Source organism: Ovis aries, chromosome 14 (genome assembly GCF_016772045.2).
Source record: "Ovis aries strain OAR_USU_Benz2616 breed Rambouillet chromosome 14, ARS-UI_Ramb_v3.0, whole genome shotgun sequence".
Classification (NCBI taxonomy): domain Eukaryota; kingdom Metazoa; phylum Chordata; class Mammalia; order Artiodactyla; family Bovidae; genus Ovis; species Ovis aries.
The window spans coordinates 13,726,768-13,744,780 of NC_056067.1; positions in this window are offsets into that span (position 1 = coordinate 13,726,768).

The following is an 18,013-nucleotide window of genomic DNA, read 5'->3' on the forward strand; positions in this document are numbered from 1 at the left end:
GCAGAGCCAGGAGCTGGGGAGGCTGCCTGCAGCCGCACCTGGTGACTGCACACGCGAGACGCAACCAGCAGCCTCGGTCCAGGTTCAGCTCTCCAGGTGCAGCCTCACAGCGTCTGGGCCTTGGCCTCCAGGCGGCTCTGACAGTGCTGCTGCTGAGGCCTCCTGAGGCTGAGGAGAGCTTGGACAGAAGGGGACCACGTGCAGTTGCAGTCTGCCTGCCTGTGAGTGCTGTGGACACACTGAGCACGTGGGCTCCAGGTGTGCGTGAACCCACAGGCTGTGTCTGTGAGTGGGACGGGTCCTGAGTCCTTCCATGGCCCCCTTTCCACCACCGGGCTCCCCAGGGCTGGAAGTGATCTCGGGGTCAGCCTGTCCAGCCTTGCAGCCCGTCCTGAGTCCTGGGTCCCCCACGGCCCTCTCAGCTCTGCAAGGCTGACCAGCAGCACGCGATTAGATGCTGACACCAAGGCCTTGATACGTCTCTCCCACCCTTGTTGGTTCAAGTTGGCCTGGCTGGGTGGTCTTGTGTCTGGTTCTGTCCTGATTTGCCCTTGGCCTAAGGGAACATCAAGCACCGTGAATCCTGGAAGCAAATGGCAGGCGTTTCGTCTCCTTTCATGCCTTCTCCTGCTGGCCCCTCCAGCCTCCCTGCTCTTCCTGGAGCTCGCACTGGCTCCTGCCCCAGAACTTTTGCACTGTGGCTCCATCAGCCTGGAAGTCACTTCCTCACCAGGCTTCCTGAGGAGCCTCCAAGAATTTTTCACATACCCACACCCCCTGGACTTTCTTCGAGGTGCTGCCGCTGAGAAGCGCAATGTTACTGACCCCCAAGAGACTGGCAACTCCATGAGGGCAGGTGCCTGGCCGCAGACCGAGCCACAGCTGGTAGCTGAATGAGGCAGTGGATGGGAGGGAGCTCCCTGCCCATCCATCAGCTGTCCATCAGCTTCCCTCTGATGCTGGAGGCCTCTGGCTCCCACTGAGGGTGCCCTGGGACTTGCTGGGATGAGGCCCAGAAGTTACCCCTCGGGGCCTGCACTGAGGCCTGGTCGGGCAGTGGCTCTGACCACCTGGGGGCTCCCTGTGTGCCAGGCCCCACAGGTGAGCGTCACCTGCAGTCACTTCCCCAGCAGCCTGGGGTGCCCACACAGCCTTCTCCACTTAGACGAGGAAACCCAGGCTTGGACATGAAGTGCCCACAACTCAAACTCCAGGGGCCTGATAGTGACATGCACAGCCCCCTGCCCCACCTTTGTGGGTGAATAGGTGGGACCTCCCACACCCTGTCCCCCAGCTAGGGGCGTGGGCATCTCTGCACATGTGCTGGGCCATGTGAGCTGTGCTGGGGAGTGTGCAAGTAGTCAGGCTGCCAAGGACCACCAGGTGCTGCTTGGCGGTCCTGCCAGTTTCTAAGACATCTGTCCTCCCACCTGGCAGACATCCGGCCTGCTTGTGCGATCACTGGACTCAGGGTGGGGAGACAGTCAGTTGGTGCTGGGAGTTTGATTTTCACTAAGGAAGGAGGTGACATAGATGTTTTGAGGGGTAAGAAAGCACTGTGTCTGCAACTTCATGATAATGTAGAGACAATGGTAAAGAAACATCAAATATTAATAATTGGAACCAGGAAAAGGTGTGTGACATTTTTCCTATGATTCCCCCAAATTTTCTGTCAGTTTGAAATTGTTTCAAAATGAAAAGTTACAAAATAACAAACATGATAACATTATCAAGTGGGATTTTCTCCTCTGATGTGTTGATGTGAGGAATTCCAAAACCAGGTCCCACCTGGAACTACCCTGGAGTTTCTGAACCGACCACACTTGGAAAAGTGCAATGTTCTTTCAAATACCATGAGATTCAATCTCGAGTATTTGTTTTCAGCATGTTGCTTTCAAAGCTATAGTCAGAGCAATCTGTATTTCCTCTTCTTTCTGTGTTATCTTTATTTGGTTTTGCTATCAGGGTGAAGCAATCCTTGTAAAATAAATTGGGAATCAGTTTACCTTGACTATTTAGAAGAACTTGCCTGTAAAGCCTTCTGAGCCTAAGGCCCTCCTCAGAATAACCTTTAAATTATTTTTTCAGTTTCTTCTTTGGTTGTGTTTATTGGCTTATTTGGATTTTCTACTTCTTTAGAACTCTTGCCTGGAGAATCCCATGGGCGGAGGAGCCTGGGGGGCTGCAGTTCTTGGGGTTGCTAAGAGTTGGACACGACTGAAGCGACTTCGCAGTAGCAGTAGGTCAGTTTTGATCCCATACATTTCTAGAAAATTATGTATTTCAGTAATACTTAGAATATATTGGTATAGAATTGTGCCTGTTCTCTTGTAACTTTTAAAGTTTTCTCATTGGTTATTATGCCCCCTTTCTTAGGCTTCACTCTGTGTTCCAGTTTCTTGTTTTCTGGATCAGATTAAGTTGAAGTTAAGATACTTTATTGTTTGCTTGCTTAATCAAGAAATATCTCTCAGTAAAAGTAAAAATATAAAAATTAAAAAAAAATCTCTCAGTTGAATCTATCAGTATGCATTTTTCTGTCTCCTAATCTATTTTTTTCTGCCTTATCTTTCTTTTATTGATACTTTCTTTGGGTTTATTTTTCTCTTTTCTAACTTTTGATCTGAATGCCTCATACCCCATGTGTAATAAGGAAAATATTTAATAATAATGAAACTATTTCAAGTGATGTGCCTTTCTTGCCTGGAGAATTCCCATGGGCAGAGGAGCCTCCCGGGCTACAGTTCATGGGGTTGCAAAGAGTCGGACTTGACTGACCAACTCAGCATATATGCCTTTAAGTTCAGCTTGAACTGTATCCCACAGGTTTAAAACTGTAAGAATTTCATTGTCATTTTCTAGATACGCTGTGATTATAGTTTTGCTTTTCTTTTTGTTAAAGTAGTCAATTAGGTTATGTTTTAAATTCTAATAGGGAATTGTAACAAACATTTAATTATCAATTTTAATGTGTTGTGGTCTCTGGATTCTGTCTGAATAGTATCTGGGTGTCCAGCCATACTGGTTTTCTTGGGACTGAGGGGCTTCCTTTGACGCCAAGCCAACCAGGGTGAGCTGGTTTCCCTAGCCACCACGGCTTTCTTTGTTGTCAAAAATGTGACTTGTATTAGTACTTGCTACAAAGGAACTTGTGAAGAACATGTTTCCGGATTGTAGGGTGCAAATTTTAAATTTAGATCTACTTAATTAACTTAATTAATAATATTTCTCAGTTCCTCAATATCTATTTTTTTGCTAATTTGATTAGTCAAAAATTAACAGAAGTGCATTAAAGTATATCACCACTGCTGTTGTATCTGTCAATTTTTTCAAACATACTTCACCTTATAGATTTCACTGCCATTATTTTTCACATAAAAGTTTATTATCACAAAATTGATAAACCCCTAGCAAGACTGATGAAACTAAAATGAAGAAGACTCAAATCACCAGTATCAGGAATGAACCAGGGGACTTCCCTGGTGGTCCAGTGGCTAGGAATCCACCTGCCAGTGCAGGGGACATGGGTTTAATCCCCGCTCCAGGAAGATTCCTCATGCCGCGTGACAACTAAGCTCGTGCACCACAACTGCTAAGTCTGTGCTCTAGAGCCTGCAAGCGGCAGCTGCTGAGGCCCGGGCACCTAGAGCCCATGCTCCGCAACAGGAGAACACCGCAGTGAGAAGCCGCACAGCACAGCTAGAGAACATCCACGCACAGCAACGAAGACACAGCACAGGCAAAAATAAATACACGATATGTTTTAAGAAAAGAAAATGGGAAAAAGACATGAAGAGACATTTCCCCAAAGAGGAGATGGCAAATAAGCACCTGAGAAGATACTCAAATCTTTAGTCTTAGGGAAATGAACCCTAGAATCACCACACGTGTACATATCCCGTATCTGTCAGAGTGATTAAAATAAGTAACGACCACACCAAACGCTGGTGAGGATGCAGAGAACGTGGACCTCTTCAACGCTGCTGCCCTGGGAGCGGGTGATGGTGCAGCCTCTCAGGAGGGCAGTGTGGCAGCCTCCCACGAAACAGTATGAGCAGCTTCCACATGACCTGGCAGCTGCACTCTCCAGCATTTACTGCAGAGAAATGAAGACTTACATTCACACTAAAACCTGTCCATGCGTATTCACAGCAGCTTTATTTGCAACAGCAGAAAACGGAGAACAACCCCGATGTCCACTGACCGGTGAATGGTTAAACCAAGTGAGGTACAGCCGCACCAGGGAACACCCCTCGGCAAAGGAAGGAACAAGCCATGTGTGCATGCAGCACCCCGGGTGGCTGCCAACAGTACCGAGAGGTTGCATACCGTGGGGTCCATTTGTGCCCCATCCCGGAAATGACTTGCCAGGAGTCACAGAGAAAGGGGGCGGGAGGGGGGCTACCAAGGGCAACAGGACGACTCCCCGCCAGGGTGGGGATGTTCTGGGTCCTGAGTGCACTGTGCCAGCACCCCAGTGGTGACGTTTTTATGTAGTCTTGCATGATGGGATAAAGGCCACACAGGGTCTCTGTGTTATCCCTTACAGCTGCATGTGACTCTCTAATTACCTAAAAATAATAATAATTTAGGCAAAAAAAATGACTTTAAGGACTAGAAAACCTTGGGAATAGGCCATCTGTGATGGTTTGAGGACTCTGCCATTAGGACTTAGACACAGGTATGTGGTCCGTACAACTCGTTTGTCCATTTGCTACGTATCAGTTAGCGCCTTTGAAAGGATTACTGCTGTGGTTTATACACTTCATCAATAAGAAGTGGGCTTAGCTGCCCCAGGGCATGTGAGATCTTAGGTCCCTGACCGGGGATCAAACTGAGTTCCCTGCACTGGAAGGCAGATTCTTAACCACTGGACCACCAGGGACATCCCAGCACTGAAACTTTTATCGCCTTTGCTCTGCACTTGCTGGCCCGTCCTGTCTCACGTAAATTTAACCTTTCTGATTTCCTTTCTTTCAGATATTGTCTTATAGAATTCAACCGTATATAATTTTTTAAAACCAAATCTAAGCTCCTTTGTTTCCCTGGTGTCTCAGACAGTAAAGAATCTGCCTGCAATGCAGGTTCGGTCGCTGGGTTGGGAAGATTCCCCGGAGGTGGGAATGGCAGCCCACTCCAGTATTCTTGCCAGAGAATTCCAAGGACAGAGGAGCCTGGTGGGCTACAGCCCATGGAGTTGCAAAGAGTCAGACACAACTGACAGACTAAAACACACACACACACACACACACACACACACACACACTCTCTCTCTCTCTCTCTCTCTCTCTCTCCTTTGTCTTTTTTAAGAAGCACCAGGTCTGTTTCTGGTTATTGATACACAAGCCAGTGGCATGTCCGTCACTTCTCCTTCACCCCACCTCGGGGTACTTGTTCTGGTGTTCTTGTCACCATGTGTGTGTGTGAATGCACGTGTTTGCAGATTGACTATATTTAATTTATTTTCAGTAGTTGCTTGGGAGTTATTCCTCCTGTTCTTAATGTTCTTGCAGTTACTGTATTTAAAAAAACACATTTGACCTCCTGTGTTTCTGTTCGCTGCATCGCTTATGAATCCTCTCTGGGTGGTTTGAGGAAATTCGCCCACATCGCTGCCCACTCCTGCCCCCTTGCACTAACCCCACCCTTCCTTGTTTTTACTGGCACATTAGGCAAAGGAGGCCGCGATGGCGGACAATATTTGTTTTACCGTGTTACGTTTTCTTTTTGAGTCATTTCTGGCAATTTTATCCTGTTTTTGTTTTTTAAGCCACATTGTAATGGTGACCTGGATTTGCCTCCAAGTGTAGGTGTCCGTTGCTCAGTCTTCCTTATTCTGATGGGTGTCCCACCTCACCTCTCACTGGACTCTGGTCACCTGGGGCATCATTTTGGAGCTTTTGCATGAGTGGAAATGTCTTTCTGCTGCCACCACAATGGGGAACACCTTGGTTTTACATAAAATCTTGGACTAGAATCATTTTCTCTGTGAGCTCTCACAGTGTACTGCCTATTCTCAGAATTTATTATTTTGAGGAAGTGATGAATTTAACATAATCTTTTTTCTGCCTAGAAGTTAATAGAATTATTCTTTACTCTCAAGACTTAATTTTTTTTTTTCTTTCTGAGAATCACCTAAGGCTTTTCCTTTCATTAGTTTCACCAGCTGCAAGACTTGGGGCTCCGCTTTGATGGGAGGTTACCCCATCACGTGACACACGCTCTTCTGCCCCCACTCTCGGCCCTTCCATGGATGGCAGCCCCCTGCCCACCCCCAGCATCCTCCGCCCCTCCCTCACTGTCCTCCTGGCGCCCCAGCTGCCTCTCCTTGCTGCCCAGGCACTGAAACCACTTTTTAAACAGCTTTATTGGGACATAATTGACCCAGGATGAACTGTACACATTTAAAAGGTACGATTTAAGTTTTGACATTTGCATCCAGTTGAGACCATCACCACAACCGAGATCATCACCCACCAAGCTTCCTGTGCACCTTGGGGACCCGGGAGCCAGGGAAGAGGAGGCTATGGAGGGGATGAGGAGAGGGTCCTGAGAGTCCAGGGCACAGAAAGTCCCAGAGGTGGGCACCACGGGGGTGCCGTGGACACAGCCAGGTGGGACCCTCAGGACAGAGGGTCCCCCTCCCCGTGTGTGGTCACTGGGGCCATGATGGCCAAGCAGCCCCAGAAGGTCCAGGATAGGTAGGTAGAGGAGGGGCCGGGGGGCTTCCTGGCACAAAGGCCGTAAGATGCTTTGCAGGAGTCCGTCTGTCCTTTGGTGTCACAGTGCTCCCGGCCGCTCTGACCTAAGGACAGACCCAGGACCCCTACCATAACGGTTAGCTCCCCACACCTGATGGGCCCCTTCTGGGCCAGCCCCCCTGGGTGGAGGAAGACCACCGGCCTAAGGGCTGGAGATGCTGGAGGCTATTGGGATGCAGGAGTAAAGCCCAGCCCGCCAAGGAGCACAACGCGGAACCCAGAGGCCCAGCCCCTGGCCCGGTGGTACCTTCTCTGTGGGTCACCAGTGCCCGCAATAAGGCCACCCCAGGCCCCACGCTGTTTGAGCTGGGTCATTGTTGGGCCGCTCACTGGCCGTGTGGCTGGAGGCCAGCACTGGGCCGATGAGGAGCACAGGGGTCTCTGAGGGAGCCTCACCTCACACCCCCTCCTTATGGGAGGAGGCTGCTGGCTCTTGGGCCTTGGGGTGCGGGGGCGTCCACAGGAGGAGGCACAGTGGGCAGGGCCGGAGCCCAGGTGTCCGACCAGGCCAGGCCAGAGGAAAGAGGAAGGCAGGCGGGCACGGGGAGTTTCCCAGCCACACAGCCAACCCCTTAGACGCTTCCGGGGACCCAGAAACACGGGCTGGCCTTCAGTCAAGCCGAGCTCGTGATCCACCCCCGCCGACCGGCCCTAGACCATGCGATGGCAGGACAGGCTGGGGCCACGTGTCACCTAGGGAAGGGAGGCCACCCCAAAGCCCTCATGTGGACGTGGGATGCCACAGTCTGCTCACCGAGGGACCTGGGGAAGGAAGGGACCGGGGGGCTCCCCTGAGACTCGGAGTCCAGTTGTTCATATCAGGCCCCAAAGTGGGCCCTGAGCAGGGCAGGGCCCAACTGGACAGGTGATGGTTGGAGTCCAAGACCTGCCGCTCACTGGCTGCACGTGTTCCTCTCTGAACTCCAGTCTCTTCGTCTGCTGGCTGGGAGTAGGGGTCCCTAACACAGCTGGCCCATCTGAGAGGACCCCCGTGCTAGTTCCTGTTCCTTCCCTGACCCGCACAGCCTTCATTTCAGGGCATGAGAAGCTGTCCTTTCTCACCCAAGAGTGAACTCCCTTTGGGGGGCCATGTGGTGATTCTGGAAGACACTTACCGAGTAAGTGTCTCCTGGGCCTGCTACCTGTGACCCTTGGAGCCTTACAAGCATTTGAGTGTCAGGGCTATGCAGTGTCGTGGGTGTTATTCCTAAGACACCCACGCAGAGGCCTTTTAGTGGCCTCCCCTTTGCCAAGACCCCTCTGGCCTCTGCAGGATCAGAGTCCCAAAGCCTGGGCGAGTTGACCGCTGGGTGGACACTCAGTTCTGAGGATCCTTGATCCTGTGGGAACAGCAGAAGCAAAGACTGGCTCCAGGGGGTCAACCGCTGCCCCCTGGGCCTCCAGGACTGATCAAGGCAGCCATCCCACAGGGAGTCAGGCCCCTGCTGCCCTCTGCCATCGTCCTGGCGACCTGGAGAGGTGAGTGTTTGTACTTGTCCCAGCAGGTGTGCGGCCACATCTGACTGGGACCAGGCTTGCCTGTCACATAAGAGTTTCCTTCCATCTGTCCCAGGAGGCCCTTCCAGCGGCCAGGAGGACACAGAGGCTGCAGGAATTACCCTGAAGAGCCCATGATAGCAAAGTCTTGTGGAAGGGCTCAGCTCTGGCCACACTGCTTGGCTGCTGCTTCTGGAAGTTTCCATGAACTGAGGCATGTTAAAATGAACCGTTTTCCTGTCTGATCACATACTGACCCTGCTGCAAGGAGGGTGTGCCAGGCCTAGGGCCTGGTTTGGAGGCCCCAGCCACCCCTCCCCCAGCACGGCCCTTCTGCAGCTGGTCCTGGCCCTGGGGAGTGACCATCTAATGCGGCTGCAGCCGCACAGACCTGTGGCAGTGGAGGGGCAATCCGGCCAGCCCACGTGCTGGCAGCCGTTCCATCAGGCGCCTTGGGCTCCGAGGCCCGCGCCCCAGCTGCACCTGCGCGGATGCGGGCGCTGCGTGGGCGCAGGGATGTTCCGCCCGCTGCGCCCCGCCCACCCGCACTGGGAAGTGAAATTGCTGGGTGGGCGGGCGAGGGGCCGGCGAGCGGCCAGCTAGGGATGGGAAGGTCCACAGGCGAGGCTGCCAAGGCGTCGTGGGAGGCTGGTCTTCTGCCCAGGCACAGGGGTGGACTCCGGTGTCCTCCGCATAGGATCTGCAGGCGATGGACCGCTAGGAGAGTGGGAAAGAGACCCCCGCCCTGCCGACATGCCTCTGACCACCGACCAGCCCAACACAGGGAGAAGAGGTGATTGTGCAGCCAGATCCACAGTGCCCATGCACATGGGTGGCCTGTGGGTCCCACGTCCCACGTGGCCGGTCTGGGGGAGACGGTCCACCTGGCCTCATCACCCATCACAGCGCGGAAGTGGCGTAGTTATCCACGTCCTCCCCTCGTGTAGATAAGTAGTCAGAACCAGACCCAGGGCTGGCTGCCTCCTCCGTGCAGCCCATGGAAAATGAAAATTCAGGCCCTTGTCTAAAAAGTATGAAGCATTTCAAGACGTTAACAGCTGAGTCTTAACCAAGTGCAGGCGCTCCTGACCCTTGCAGAGGGCCACGGGCTCGCTCCTGCACAGCCCCCAGCAGGCCAGTGCCACCTCCAGGAGCTCCCAGGCCAAGCTGGGGGTCTGAAGCAGCCTAGTCCAGGCACTCTCAAACTGGGTTCCCTAGGGAATCAGTTCCCATGGGCCTCCCAGAGGTTGCCCTAGGCGGTGGCCAAGCAAAACCTCTAACTTCCACCACTGGACCCCCAGGAACTCCAATTCTAGCTTAGGTATTTGTGGTCAGTATTGTTTTTTTGGAGGAAAGATGGTTCAAAGAGTTATATGTGTTAAAAATGTAAAACATGCAGAGAAGGCAATAGCACCCCACTCCAGTCCTCTTGTCTGGAAAATCCCATGGACGGAGAAGCCTGGTGGGCCGCAGTCCATGGGGTCACTAAGAGTTGGACACGACTGAGCGACTTCACTTTCCCTTTTCACTTTCATGCATTGGAGAAGGAAATGGTAACCCACTCCAGTGTTCTTGCCTGGAGAATCCCAGGGACAGAGGAGCCTAGTGAGCTGCCGTCTATGAGGTCACACAGAGTTGGACACGACTGAAGCGACTTAGCAGCAGCAGCAGCAGTATGGGCTACCAGGGCCCTGGTGCACTGTGTGTCCCCCAGCTGCAGGTCGAAGAGCCTGTTTTAATTTAAATCCGAGACTTTTTTTTCTTTTTCTGCTAAGCTTCTGCATTCTGTTCGTAGTTGGGTTTTAGTTCTGGGATGTTTTTTTTTCCCCCACAAGGAGTTCATGTTTTACAACTGTTAGGGTTTTCTTTGTTTCGATTTTCTTTTTCTTTGCAGTTAACACTCTGGTTCAAACCTGAGTTAACCCAAATATTTCTGCCGACTTTATAATTGTACAGTTTTGTATAAAACATTTATGAAGTTATTAATTTAAATAAAAATCATTTAGCTTATAGTTTATATTGTAGTTAATAATAAATGCTATTTTCATTAAGAGTTGCTTTTTCAACTATTTTACTCAAATTGCCTATTCAAGTTTCCAGCAATTATTTATTTTCAATAAATTCTGTGTTGTGATTAGAAGGAAATTCTTTCAAAGATGAGTTGGGTGTCAAAAATACAATTTGCTGTAATGTTTGATGTGAATGGTTTCAGTCAACGGGTGTATATTGACGTAATATTTTATTGTTGTAAAAGATTTAAAAGGTTTAAATAAAACATTTTTCAAAAAAAAAAAAGTGTAAAACATGGATTTCATCCAAGCCCTGATTTCAACATGAAGGAAACTGAGGCCCCAAGAGTTAGTGGGAGCTCCTGCAGGGCTGACCCAGGGTCCAGGTCCCCTGCCTAGTCACTCAGAGCTGCTTGGACAGGCTGGGAGCCAGTCCCCTGAGTCAGGTCTGGGGGTCTCCTTGCTGACTGGAGGGCTTCTCTTGTGGCTCAGCAAGTAAAGAATCTGCCTGCAATACAGGAGACCTAGGTTTGATCCCTGGGTTGGGAAGATCCCCTGGAGCAGGGAAAGGCTACCCACTCCAGTACTCTGCCTTGGAGAATTCCATGGACTGTATAGCCCATTCACAAAGAGTCAGACACAACTGAGCGACTTTCACTTTTACTTGCTGGCCGGAGGTGCTTCAGGACTCCCAATGCCATTTGCAGCACGTCTACATCCACACACGAGACTGTTGCTCAAGGTCCCTTCTTGTGGGACTGTGTCACTCTATCTTGAGATGCCTGCCCCCCTGTCGGGGAGCAGGACCCATGTGTGGAATTGCCTCAGTTGTGGAGGGGCAGGTAACAGGAGGCCAGCCCGTCCTCACAGCTGGCTGCGGGCCCCATCCCCACCAGCCCAGGAACAGGGGCAGCGACAGTAAAGGGAGGCCCAGCAGGTGCAGGCCAGAGGAGTCGGGGCAGGGGGAACAGGAGGGCACACCCTACCAAAGAGACCAAACTTTCCAGACGCCACTGTGTCCTGGCCAGGCAGCGAGTGTGGCCAGGTCTGTGGTTCAGGTCCCCGCCCCAAGCCTTGCAGGCCCTCCTTCCACTACGTGGGGATGTGGGCACACCCCACCCGCCTCATCGCTGCCAGCAGCAAGTACCAGCTGTGCAGCTGTGGGCCCCTGCCCTGGGGGTCAGAGCTGGGATCCCACTCTGCAAGGGGCCTGCTGTGTGGCCCTGGCAAGCTGGTGGGCCTCTCTGAGCTTCAGTGTCCCCACCTGTAAAATGGGCAGTATGCTCAGAGCGAATGAGTGGATCACACATGTGAAAGGCTGGCCCAGGGGAGGCTCATTCAAGAGGCATTTTGCTTGGGTTTTTTTTAAGAGTAAGTGTCTCCTGTGAGCCTCGCAGCTAAAGAAAGATAAGGGGTGGGCAGGGGATGGCCTCTGGGGGAAATGCAGGTGCTGACCAGGTCATGTCAATGGTGCCAAAGCAGTGCCCAGCCTCTGGACTCTAGCTGCCATGGAGGCTGGCTGTCATCTGGTGTGCACCTCCAGTGCCGGGGTCTGGTCTTGGGGCTATGGCAAGGGCCCTGTGTGCCCGGGCAGTCAGCCCTGCCCCATCACTGTGGCTCTTGTCTGAAGAGTGTGTTGCCCAGAGTGGCCAGGCCTCCCTGTGGCAGCCCTGCCCTGATCGTGATGCCCAGGGCTGCAGGCCAAGCTTTAGTGGGCAGCTGCAACCCTTACCTGTTCTGTCCTCTACTGGGGCTGCCAGGTCCCCTCCCATGCAGGAACTGCCTGCCACTTATGCAGCTCAGTGTGCTGACCAGTGAGGAGTGATCACCGAGTCCCAGGTGCCATGGGAGACCCGGGGGCAGGGGGTTGGCCCCGTCCCAACACTGAGCTTGTGCAGGGCTCTCACCTGGAGCACTTAAGTCCCACTGCCCAGGCTCAGCCAGACCAACCCATCAGAACCCCCATCAGCCAGTGCCTGGCATCACTGACATGCACTCAGAACTGAGACAGAGCGATGAAAAGACAGTTAGGAAGGGATGTGAACAGAGTCCAGTCCTGGCCAGTCCCAGGGTGGTCTTCCAGGTCCACCACCCACCAGCTCCAAGGCCTTAGCAGATCCCTGCCTTCCCTAGTCCTCAGTTTCCCCCTCTGTAAAACAGACGGGAGTACTTTCACCCTCCTGGGTTCTTGGGACAATCGGACGAGAAGTCAGCCACCTGATATGTACTGTGGTGTCATCTGCAGAGGCCAGAGGCTTTGATCCTCACAGCTACCTAAGAACAGAGGCATTGTTACTGCCACTTACAGGAAAGGGGACAGAGCAGCAGCTCAGCAGTTCACAGTTTATGAAGCCATGCAGCCAGGAGAGAAGGGAGCTAGAGATTCAACCAGGATGATGATGGTGACAGCGGTGACGATGGTAGTGGTCGTGGTCGTGATATGTAACACGTGCGTGTGTGCTAAGTCCTTCAGTCGTGTATGACTCTTTGTAACCCTATGCACTATAGCCCGCCAGGCAGGCTCCGCTGTCCATGGGATTCTCCAGGCAAGAATACTGGAGTGAGTTGCCATGCCATCCTGCAGGGGATCTTCCCGACCCAGGGATGGAACCTGCATCTCTTCTGTCTCCTGCATTGGCAAGCGGGTTCTTTACCACTAGCGCCACCTGGGAAGCCCCTGTAACACTTCCATAGCATTTACTCCACACCCGCCACTGTTCTTAGCAGTTTATACATGTTAACTCCTTTAATTCTCACAGCCAACCAATGATCATCTCCAGTTTACAGGTGAGGACAGGGAGGCATAAAGAGGGGAAGTAAATCACCTGCTTAAAGCTGCACAGCCAGGAAGTGACAGAGCAGGGATTCAGAGCAACAGGATTTGTAGTGTGTCAGGAGCTCCCCCGTGAAGCTCTCCTGCCTCCCACAAAGGCACCCAGTGAGAACAGCACGGGGCTGAGCCTGGAGCTGAGTGAGAACCCCGTGGGTGGGTGGGGGGCCAGGGTTGTGCAGGAGATAAGGTTTGAGCTGGGTTTTGAGGGATGCATATAGGGGCTAGGTGGGAGGGTCTGCTCGGTATGGGCGGGGCTCTCCCATGGACCCTCACAGAGGGAGTCCCTCTCCAGGGAGCCTCAGCCCCCGAGTCACTCACCCCGCTGACCAGGAGACTCCCCCCTGGGCTTGGGGCTTAGGGCCTCTCCGCCTCAACCCTCCCGCCCACCTGGAGTCTTGCCTTCAGACCTGATCCAGGCCACACCTGGTGCCAGATGCCCTGGAAGTTACTGGACTCAGGCAGGGACAGTGGGCTCCTGAGGGGGCACCACCAGCAGGCGCAGGCCTCGGAGCCCCTGCCTCCAGAGCCTTCGCTTCCCACCTCCTCCCCGCGTCTCACTGCTCCCTTGGCCACACCGCAGGACGCAGCCAGAAAACCCCAGACTTGGAAGAAACCTGGACTCCTCGCCCCCCACCTCAGTTCCTTTTCCCGGATATACACCCGCATTCGGCAAACACCACTGGCTGTCTCATTCTCCCTCAGCAACACGGCCCAGATCTGCCCCCTGGAGTGACCACCCTGGCTCAGGTGGCAGTGTGGCCGCCGGCCCACCTGGCTGTTGGCAGGACTGTTTGGCAGCAAGGCCTGGGGTGTCCACTGGGGGTTTCCATCTCTACTTCTGCCAGGGGGCCTTCTGGGGAGGTCAGCTGCTCTGGGTGAGGGGCAGAACAGGTTCCCAACTCTTGGCTCTTAGGCCGGTTAGTCAGGCTTTCGGCTGCTTGCACCCATGGCCACCCCATCACCTTCTTGTCCCAAAGATCAGTGGGATAGGGGTGGGACACCTGTGTTTGCTGGGAGGCGGGGCCCTTGGGCTCCTTCCTGAGTTCCTCTTTTCCAGTGGGACTCTACTCGAGAGACAGAAGGAGACAGAAGCGACGTCTGTCGGCCAAGCCTGCCTCTTCAATGTTCTCACTCAATCCCCCCCACCCCTCTGGAGGTCAGTGCCTCTGCTCAACCCATTTTACAGATGAGCACATTGAGGCTCAGGGAGGCTCGGTGGTAAGTGATGGAACCCGGACCCTCATGCCTGTGTCTCTCCTCTGCTGCCCCTCACAGTTCCTGAGGCTGCTTTCCCTTCTGCTGGGGCCCCAGCTGCAGCTATTTCTGCTCGGCATCCCCTTCCCTCACCCCATGGGGCCTGTCTGTGCTCGAACGCAGTGGTGTGTTTATCCATACCTCCATAAGGAGGACAGTCTCCGCTGCCTGTCACTCGCCACGTGTGGCCCCCCAACCCCTCTCTGCTTCCTGGGCTGATCTGCACTGGGCAGTTTTGTGGCCTATGCTGGCCCTGAGGAGAGCTTGGTGAGTTACTCGTGTCTCCACTTCCACCTCACCATCGAGACCACCCTGCCTTGTTTCTGCAGGGCCTTAAAGGCTCAGTCCATCGTGCTCTGGACCGTCAGATGATGGCCTCCTATGCCAAAAATCAGTCTGATCTGTGGCCTCTCCCGAGCCCAGGTACCCAGGGAGCAGCTCCCATCTGAGGAGACAGGACGGGGTCCTGCACAGGAACCATCTGGTCCAGCATCTGGCCCTCTGGGCGGGGAACAGAGGCATCAAGGGGCGGTGGCACAGCAGGCAAGGGAGTGAGGATAGGATGGCTGTGCTGCAGGCTGGCTCGCCCGGAGCCCACTCTGGGACGGCCTGGGGCGAGGGGCCCAGGGCACTCAGCTGTCATTCTGATTACATCAGACGCCCCTCCCATCGGTGCATGCGTGTCCTGGGAGCATTTAAATGAAAAGCACAAGGATCGAGAAGTGTTTCTAGGAACCGCGTGGGGCTTGGGGAGGGGCGAGCAGGCTGTGGGGTCTCCAATGCTCGCCCCTGGCCAATGGTCCTGGGCAGGGAGGTCCTCCCGCCTCTGCCCACTGCTTCCAGCCACTAGAACAGCCCATACCTGCTTGGCAGGAGCTGGGCAGGTGTTGAGCATGGGCCCGGGGCCACCTGGCTCCCCTAAAGCCGCCCAGGGCGATGCCTGGGTGGAGCATGGCCCACTTGTTCTGAAGCCTCTGCCCTGGGTCTGGAAATGGGGCGTTGAGCCCAAAGTGACCTGAATTCAATTATTCCGACAGAGAAGAGCAGAGGAGACCAGGAGCAGAGGCTAAGTCCAGGCCCCAGGATGGGGAACTTGAGGCCAGGCCCCAGCAGGTGCGGCATGTCGGCAGCCGCTCAGAGCCGGTGCTTGCTGAAGGATGGGGCGGGGCCAGGCCCGGTGGGAGGGGAGGGGCCTCGTGGGGGAGGGTCCTCATTGGAGGGGAGGGGCCTCGTGGGAGGTGTGGGGCCTGCTGGGCTAAGGCTATGGTCTGTACTCAGGGGACCTCCTGCTCCAGGCTCGTCCTGTCATACAATATGGACGTGAGCCGGGCAGGACCCCGGTCCAGAGCCACCTGCTGAGTCCAGACTATGGCAGAGCTGGGCCCTAGACTGGTCTGGAACCTTGTCAGAACGTGGTTTTCCCAACAATAAACTGCTCTAAGGAGCTGGGGTGACCCTAGAGCCCAAGGGACCACTCAGCCTCTCATCCCCATGGCTCTGCCCTGGGAAACCCAACATCTTGCTGGACCTGGGGACACTGTGAACGAATCCCTCAGCTGCTGGCTTCAGGGGTAGCTCTGAGCTTGTGCCTGATGTAGAAAGACCCATGGGGGAATCCAGGTGCATTGTCTGGTTCACTACTGCCCCTCCGCCTCACTCTTCCTCCCCTCTCCATCCTCCACAAACTCCTAGCACCGCTCACCTTGCTGACACCTGACACCTCCGTCCCTGCAGCTGCCCAGACTCCACCTTCTTACTCTTGAGTGAGAAGCTGAAACTCAGATTGACTTACTTGCTATCACTATAACTAGTGGAAGCAGGGTAGTGGCTTTCTGTTACTATGTTCAAATCATCCCACACTTAGCAGCCGCCATGGCACACACTAATCTCACCGTTTCTGTGGGTCCAGAGCCCAGAAGTGGCTTGGCCTTGAGTGAGGCTGTGTCTCACCTGGAGGCTCGATCAGGGCTGGAGGCCCGATTCCTGGGAAGCTCCTCCCTCGGCTGTGGGTGGGGTCTCAGTTCCTCCCACGTGGATTCTCCTCGAGCTGCCTGAGCACCCTCACTACGTGGCTCCTCGGGTAAGCAATCTGAGAGTTAGGAGGAAGTTCAGGGCCTGTTATGACTGTGCCCAGAGCCACTCACAGTCCTGCCCAGGTCAGCCATCTTCAGCTGAGACAGGCGGTACATGGCAGGGACACCAGGAGGTGGGTCCAGTGGGACTGGATCTCCCGTCTTGGAGGCTGGTGGCCACAGACAGGGTGGAAATCCAGGCCTTGCCTGACTCTAACCCCAGCTGCTGACCGGTCTGTCCTCTGTGTGTCCAGGGCCCTCTTGGCGCCCTCGAACCTGTTCCCCACATGACAGCCGTCCCTCTGCAGTGGGAGGCTCCATGCTCAAAATCTGCAAATGTTCCCCTCCCGAGAACGCTGCTGCCAGCACATCTGTGTTTTGCTTTAATCAAGTGAAAAGGTGTGACCCGACGCCCCCAGCAGTTTGGGCTCATTAAGCTGGAGGTGTGAACAGAACCGGTGGAGGAAAAGCCTGCTGCCTGGTCTCCTGGGGCCCGGGGTGCTCCAGCTGGAAGGGTTTCCCCAGGGGAAAGCTGAAGGTCAAGAATGGAGGGGGCCTCAGGGCAAGCTTCAGGTGGGGAGGCTCCAGTCTCAGTTGCCCTCTGTGGAAGCATCCCATTCATTCCACTCCCACTGACTGAGCACCTGCATGGGGTCTCTGTTGAGGGGCGGGCAATAGAGATGCTGGTGACGCCAGTAGTGGAAAGTGTCCACAGTTAGCACTGATGAACAGCTCTAAGTGTCCCGGCTCCTGGATCCTCCCAGCAGGATTGAACCAGGAAGGAAGGTGGGAGCTGCCACGATCTGTATTCATAGACCGTAGAGTGGGGATGCCAGCAGCACCACCACACGTCCTTGGGGCTCTCAGTTGGAGGCAGGTGCAGACTGAATGGCCAGTGCCCCACACCCCTGCTGAGGCTGCCCCCACCAATCCTTTCCCCGGGGCACTTCTCCCAGGGTCAGATCCAAGACCAGCTCAGGTCTGGAACAGCTGGACTCCTGCAGATGCCCCAGGAGCAGGGAGGCGCTCATCTTCTGTGGCCTCCCAGCTCCAAGGGGCTGCCATGCAAGGTGGCCCCCAGCCCTGCACACAAAGGGATGGCCCCCTCCTGACCACATCAGCGACCATGGGGAGATCATAGTGGCCAAGATCCCAGCAGCCTCTCTCTTCCTCTTTCCAGCCACCCCATCCTTCAGGGCGTGTCCACGTACTCAGCGAGACACCTAGTGCACATGGTTTTGTGTTCCAGTTTTTAAGTGTTAGTATCTAGCAGTTATTTTATGCTATTGGTATCCAGCCAGCTATGGCTGTGAGCAAGTCTAGCATTTCTCTGTGGCTTCACTGCTGTAGTTTGCATGGCCCTTCATCTTGCTGTTTTCCTCTCTCCTGACTCAGCATGCCCCAGGCAGTACTTAGCTTGTTTCCTGGTTGTGGAAGCAACACCTTTTGAGGACACAGCTGTGGAGACCACTCATTCTTGATGGAAGGAGCTGTCTTGCGCTGTGTGGGGAAGACTTTGATTTTAAGTACAGCAACACATGCCTGCTCATTCACTCAAGAATCTCACAGCCACTAAGAGACTAGAGG